The sequence below is a fragment of the Suricata suricatta genome, chromosome 1, assembly GCF_006229205.1.
Source record: "Suricata suricatta isolate VVHF042 chromosome 1, meerkat_22Aug2017_6uvM2_HiC, whole genome shotgun sequence".
NCBI classification, from domain to species: Eukaryota; Metazoa; Chordata; class Mammalia; order Carnivora; family Herpestidae; genus Suricata; species Suricata suricatta.
Window position 1 is genome coordinate 146,917,254 of NC_043700.1, and position 7,586 is coordinate 146,924,839.

A 7,586-nucleotide genomic window follows, 5' to 3' on the forward strand; every position below is an offset into this window, starting at 1 on the left:
TTATTAAAATAGTATTTATTAAGTACCACCGGCACATTCTAGTCTAAGTACATTAGGCAGTTCATTTTTCAGACAAAGGATAGTTTCTTAGCTTCAGATCTCAAGAAAGATTTCATTTTGATTTTGTTTTATAGAGCTTCTTAATATTTGTGTTGTGGATGATGTTTGTAATGTAAACATCTTCAAATTATCCAACCCTTATCCCCTCAAGCCCCACAAAAATCTTTGTGGAAGTAAAGAGAGGCTTTCTTTGTTTTTAGTACGAGTGTAATGAGAACTATCCTCATGAATACAGATTATGTTTTAAATATATTTGAGTAGAAAGTATAGTTACTGTGTTTTGTAAGTGTAAGAACACATTTGGAGGAATCAGGAGATTATTCAGATAACAGACTACTGTTAAAAGGAAATGCTAGCATTCACATGCTTATTAAATATATAAGCACAAAGGCAAAGATAAGGGAATTATATTGATGAATAATAAAAAATGTCGCGTGTTCACAATTAATATGTGTCTGCACTGCAATAATTATCTTCAGGCTTTCGTTTGTGTTATTCTTAACTTCATGGGATTCTTTGATAGGACACAGAGAAGTAAACGGTTTATTATATTTGCGCTCTTTAGAGCAGTATAGTATAGCAGCATGAGGTGTCGAGAAATTAAATGTTTTTTTATCTGTCTTCATCTGAAAATATAGGAAAGTTAGACACACCTTTGAGGGCTGTGAAGATTCAAAAACACTTAACCAAAGCAATTGGCCACAGGTATGAGCATGCATTCTCAAAATATAGCCTAAAGCAATTATTATTTAACTGAAAGTTTCAGTAAATGAGAATTTTAGACAACTTCAGTTCAAATTTAAAATTATCACCTTTCATTGGACAGCGAGGTTTATATCTTTATAAGTACCCAGAAAAGTTTACTTATTTTCAAAATTGTTTTAGGTATCTCGCTTCAATATTCCAGGAACCTGAATGTCTGAGAGTATCTGTAAATGGTCCCACTTTCTTTGGTACTAAGTGTAGAGTCCCCAGGGCTTACTACCACTTTACATAAACACAATTTTCATTTCTGTGCTTACATTAATTTATTTAAGGGGCGCCTGGGTGGCTCAGTTGGCTAATTGTCCAACTTCGGCTCAGGTTATGATCTCACAGTTGGTGGGTTCGAGGCCCGCGTCGAGCTCTGTGCTGACAGCTAGCTCAGAGCCTGGAGCCTGCTTCAGATTCTGTATTTCCCCTCTCTCTCTGATCCTCCCCTGCTCACACTGTCTCTCTCTGTCTCTCAAAACAAATAAAATAAAAAACATAAAAAAATTAAAAAATTATTTAATACATTGTTTTGAGACTAAACTCCAGTATTTCTGATTTCTCAATAGCTCTAAGGGTAGATGTTGTAAATTTTTGATTTCTGGAAGTTAGCACATTTAAGAACCTTCATAGTCATGCACATGTAAGGTAAATAATAAAAATATAAGTTCATTTTTTTATAGAGACACACAAATTGAGAATAATCCAAAAGAAGATGTTTCAGGTTGGGAAACTAAGCAATCTGTTTCATAATGGAATTGCTTTAGGTAGGGACATCTTTGTACAAATAATTACTATATTATCTGAGGGCTCAGACTGGATATGGAGTTTAGGCACTTAGAAAAGAGAGAATTGAAGAAGGGGAGTTTAGCTTAACATGTGAATTCTAGGACCATCCTGACAAATCTGGGCCAAGGGGAAGGACAACCACTAGGAATATGCAGTTAGATAAGATCTTTCAGACTTGAGGATTAATTTTGAATTTTTATTTATGCTACTTCTAAGTTCTTAGAATGTTCAATTCAAAAGTCTTAGATGAGTGGTAATCTAAAGAATACAGGGAAAGGTTGTATTTTGTAGTGGAAGTAAGTCAGAGCCCTACAACTTTTTGGACTGATAGGTACCCACTGGTCAAAGATGAACAGTGAGTAACAGAAGAACTGGTGGAAGGGGCTAGATTTCTACTAGTCATCAAGAAACAGGCTCTGTGAAAAATGTTTGAACTTAAGGGTAGGTTGAAGGATGAGATTAAAATTTTAGAAAGCATCAGCACCATAGGTCCTGCTGGAAACCAGAAACTTGGGAAAGCCTCGGATGAGGTGACAGAACAAGTACAGGGGTGTCTGGGGAAAGAATATTTGATGCAGAGGAAATAGCAAGTGCAAAGATCCTGGGATGGGAATATGTCTGCTGTGTTTGAAAAGTTACAGGGAGCAATTGCCTGGCGTCATCCAAGATAGAAATCAGAAAGGTCTTCAGGACCTTATAGATTATAGTGAGTGTTCTGACTTTCACTCTGAGAATACTGGAAAGCTAAAACTGAAGAAAAATTAGAATGGATATTAAAAAAAACAACAACAACTCTAACTGTTCCCCCCAAGAGTCAGGGCAGGATCAGAAAGACCATTGGAAGATGTGAAAATGTGAGAAAAATGGATTCTAACATTTTTTTTAACTGATTGGTTCTTCCAGCCAGAGAACAAAGGTGTCATTTACTAAGATGAGGAATCTTGAGGGAGAGGCAAGTGGTCATGCAAGGTGAGAGGGAGGGAAGGCTAGTAGCAAATTGGTTTTTAATATCATAAGCCTGAGGCCAAGTAAAGATAACCAAAAGACAGTGGTATAGACAACTTTGGAATTCAAGAGGGAAACACCAGGTAGTGGAAATAAAATATATCTTTAATATCCTGTTATGTACCTTATTCTTATGAGAAAACTTTCATTCCAAGTGGTAGGTGCAGATACGGATGGATGTAGATATATGTGAAATGCAGAAACATTGTCTTGGAGTGGCACACTATGGGAGTTCCTAGCAGAATGTAACAGGATTCATAAAGAGGAGTGCTGGCCAAAAAGAACAAGTGGACAGAGTCTACCTTTGATAAGAAGCATTGCCTTGGTCCTGAAACCAGCCTTCTCTTCTCAGGTGGAATTCTTTCTCCCTGTCTCCCCATTTCCTTCTACAGCCCTTTTGTTTTAGGAGGACACATTTCCCACTGATTTGTAATTATGTGTTACAGGTCTCACTCTACCACTGGACTGGAAGTCTTTAAAGAGTGGATTCATGCTGATTATTTTTTAAACTTTCTGCTTCCAATACAGTGCCTGATACAGTGTAGCTACTCGGCATTTTTTTTTATTGAATAAATAAATCATTGAAGCTTTTTCTATGTCCAGAAACTAGGATTTTAAGCTGCTGGGTATTTCCAGTTGGATGTTCTCTAGTCACCCCAAGTATAATATATTCAAAATAGGATTGATTCCCTTATGCTGAAAACTTTTCTTTTACTTGGATTTTTAGTGTCACTTGAGGACAAAACTTTGCAAGATGTATTCAAACAGAACTTTCCAACCTTGACTTTATTACTCAAGTCTTATGACATAATGCCCTGTGTTCTGTTAATGCCATCTCTGAAGTGTCTTTGCAATTCTACTCCCGATGTCATACCTTGTATACTTTTCCACTTTTGCTCATTTTCTCCTACATTCCCGTCATATCACAGCTAATTAAAATCCTTGAAGCCCCAGCTTAAACCTGCATGTGGCATACCTCTCCACTAGCCCAGTGTGGCTCTATAGTTCATTTGGTATCATAGAGGGGAAACTGATACATTTATTTCACATTAGCTGTGGTTTTCTCATCTTTGCACCCCAACACCTAGCACATAGCCATTCATAAAGAAGACTCAGTAAATAATTGTTGAAGTGAATAAGCGTATATGGATCATGCTTTGCTGATTCTTTGACATAATAATTTTGTTTGCAGTGGAGGAGTAATTGCCACTCATCAAAAGTCATTCTCTTTGATATCTTTGCTTTTCACTTATATTAACCCTTACTTCCAGTAGGGGGATACACTTAAAAGATACTTTTCAAAATAATATTTTCCCATTTGAAAAAAAGTTTAGTCATTCAGTATAAGTTATTTCTTTACTTGTAGGAGGTCTAATTAGAGATTGCTTTGTCAGGCTGCCGTACCAATGTATTAAAATGCTACACAAAAGTGCTAGTCTTTGCATTCTAAAGATTTTGTGGCATACTCTTTGTCTGGTTGAGGAAACACAAAATTTTAAATTTTTATTTAAGTGCAGTTAACAGATATTTTGATAATGCATTAGAAATGGAATCGTGCACATAAATATTTCACTGTGCATTGATTATATTTATCACCCTTTTAGAGCATAATAGGCAAATATGCTATCAAGATATTCTTGAGAATAGAGAAAATTGAGTCTACTGTTTTTCTGGGGAAGTGAATAGTCATTGTATTACCTTAAAAATGAGGATTTATAGCTATATGTTTACAAAGTAGAGGGAAAAGTTATAGAAAAATAATTGGATTTGTCAACACTAACACAGAAAGCAGCAGAATGCTGGAGCTGGCATGCCAAATGCAAGTCAACCAGAAATCTTCAGTGAATTTTTTTGGATGGTCACCTAGGCTGTGGATCTTTTTCTCTTCTGTGAAAGGAGTATTATGCCAAATAAAGAATCTTATACAGCAGTTACCTACCAAATATGAGGTTTATGTGATGGAAGTATGTTATAACCTTTCTGAACCCTAGAACTCCAGATTCATCGTATTCATGGTTATATTCAAATAGATGTGCAGACACCTAAATTAATGATATTTCTGATACTTAAATTCTGAAACTCTTTTCTCCCCTGTTGTCTCCTACGCTATATTGCTTTGAACTCTGTCTTTGTCTAAAATGAATACCTCACAGTGTAGCTGAATGTACATTTTTTCACTATCTCCTAATCAATGCAGATCTTTCTTATTTTATTTTCCAGTCTCTAATTACTCATATTATGTAGGTAAACTTAGTGTCTCATAAGAGGTCTTTTCCTACTCCATCTATTCCTTCTTCTTCCTCTCAGCCTGTCTGATTCTGTGTCATAATTTTCTGACAAAGACACACTGCATCAGAGAGAAGATGGCACAGAGAAACCCAGTAGAGAAATGGTACATTCTCTTTAGTTGATGAGGTACAGAGACTGGGAAATTTATGAGTTAATATTTTTACCCTGTTAACACACTTACCCTGGTCAATCTTCGCAGATGCCTTCAAAGGCAAATCCGATATTTAAATTGGATTTTCAGATGATCCTTTTATTGACAATTTATCATGCACTGACCCTCTTTCCTTCTACTCTGTTACTGGGGGTAAGATTCTGCAAGATTTTCAAAAGAGACATGGTTTCCAATAGGGCATATGAATTCTTTATATAACTTCCATTTTAACTCTGAGCCTCCATGTCTTGTTCAACTGTCCCTTGTGGAACTGTCAGTTAGAGTTAATACAGCTTATTTATACGTGAGAGGGAATACATTTCCCCTGGTTTTAATGTACACTTATGAACAGAGGTATCTTCTATTCTGTTGTATTCTTGTTCTAGTGAAGTGATTGGCAATTTTTTTCTGTAAAAGTCAGGTAGTAAATATTTTAGACTTTGCAGGCCACATCTGGTCTCTGTCCCAGCTTCTCAACTCTGGTTTTGTGTATGAAAAGTAGTCTCAGATACTGTGTAAATAAAGGAGTATGACTATGTCACAATAAAACATTACTATGGACATTGGAATTCAAATTTCATATAATTTTCACATGTTACCAAATATAATTTTTCTTTTATATTTTTTCTGTCCACTTAAAAAGTAAAACCTGTTTTAATGGGTGGTTTAACTTTTTTTCTTAATGTTTATTTATTTTTGAGAGAGAGAGACAAAGTACAAGCAGGGGAGGAGTGAGGAAGAGGGCGACACAGAATGTGAGGCAGGCTCCAGGGTCTGAGCTGTCAGCACAGAGCCTGACACAGGGCTTGAACTCGTGAACCTTGAAATCATGACCTGAGCTGAAGGTGGATGCTTAATTGACTGAGGCGCTCAGGCGCCCCTCGTAAGTGGTTTATAAAACAAGAAAGAAAACATAGAGGACCCCTGGGTCATAGTTGCCAATCCCTGTTCTACTACCGTTGAGTTTGTCTCTTTGTAGAAGTACTATATTAATTCCCACTGCAAGGTTTGAAAGCAAATTGAAAATGGTGACTTTTCTCTACCTGTAATTTTTTACCTTTCTATTCAATGTCTGTACTATATTCCAGTTATGATTTAGCATCTGACTTTGTAAATTATTATTTCTTGCCCATTTTCCAAGTTCTTTAGGCAAATAACTTTAACAAAAATTTCAAAGTTTATTTTATTTTATTTTTTTAAATGTTTTATTTATTTTTGATACAGAGAGAGACAGAGCATGAGAGGGAGAGGGGCAGAGGGAGAAGGAGATACAGAACCAGAAACAGGCTCCAGGCTCTGAGCTAGCTGTCAGCACAGAGCCCAACGTGGGGCTCGAACCCATGAATGTGAGATCTGACCTGAGCCGAAGTCAGAGGCTTAACCGACTGAGCCACCCAGGCGCCCCTCAAAGTTTATTTTAATTCTAAGTCCTCTGTATCACACCTGTCTTCCCACGCCCCCCACAAGATTTGGTCTTGTCCATAGAAAGATGGGAAGAAGCCACTCACTTAGCCATGCAAGATGAACTTGGAATAGTCCAATTTCCTAAGAAACAATGTGGAGATATGTGGTGTGTTATCAGTGGGTAAGCAAAGACTATATTCACTTTCAACACTTCTTAATGGAATACATTTCTTTTCTCAATGCAATGGACTATGTGGGGCTACATGCATTTGGATTTATGGCTCATATATACACTTCTAAATAGATATTTTTCTCATCTTTGCATCCTTGACTTCACTGAATTGTCATCTTCATAATGGCTCTTTGACTTTTTAAGGTACATAAACTTGATTGCATCATCATCCTAAATCTCTAGCAATACTGATTTTTATCCCATGATTATTTTGCAATCTTGGATAGCCCTCTAAGGGCTGGACCCATGTGTCTAAAGAATTCCAGGTTTGAATGATAAAGCTCCATCTAATGAATCAGAATTCCTTCTTACTCTGGGTTTCAGTTACCTCCACACCAGATATCAAAAAATATCCCTCTTTTTTCATGCTACTTTAGCCCATTTGGCTTCTCCCCTGCCCCAGTAAATCCACAGACTTATTACATGTATCTATTTGGCCTCTTTTAATAAGTTTTTCTTCTCCCATCCTCACATCTTTCTCTGCACAGTGTCAGATTCTGCATCCCAAAAGGATTGGATTGCACAAGGTAAGATGTTTGGTGGAGAGAAGCTGAAGGATCAAAGAACATGATCTGTGATGGAGAGGATTTGCATGTGTCCAAGATTCTAGGAGCATCTGCACATTATAAATCATAGAGTTCATTACATTATCAAGAATTGAAGTGGAAACCCAACAGTGTCTTTCAAATAATAATGTCAGATATATCTGTTCTATTCTTTGATTATATTTTCTTCCAAATGATCATCTTTGACTTTAGGGAATATTGTGAGAAATTATCTCTTACCTCTCAGTTCAGAGGTGTATACACTTGTTCAAGTAAATAACTTGTTTACTGGCTATAAAAATACAAACATAGGATGATTGCTTTATTTGGTACATTAAGTTTTATTTTCCAGTTAGAGCAA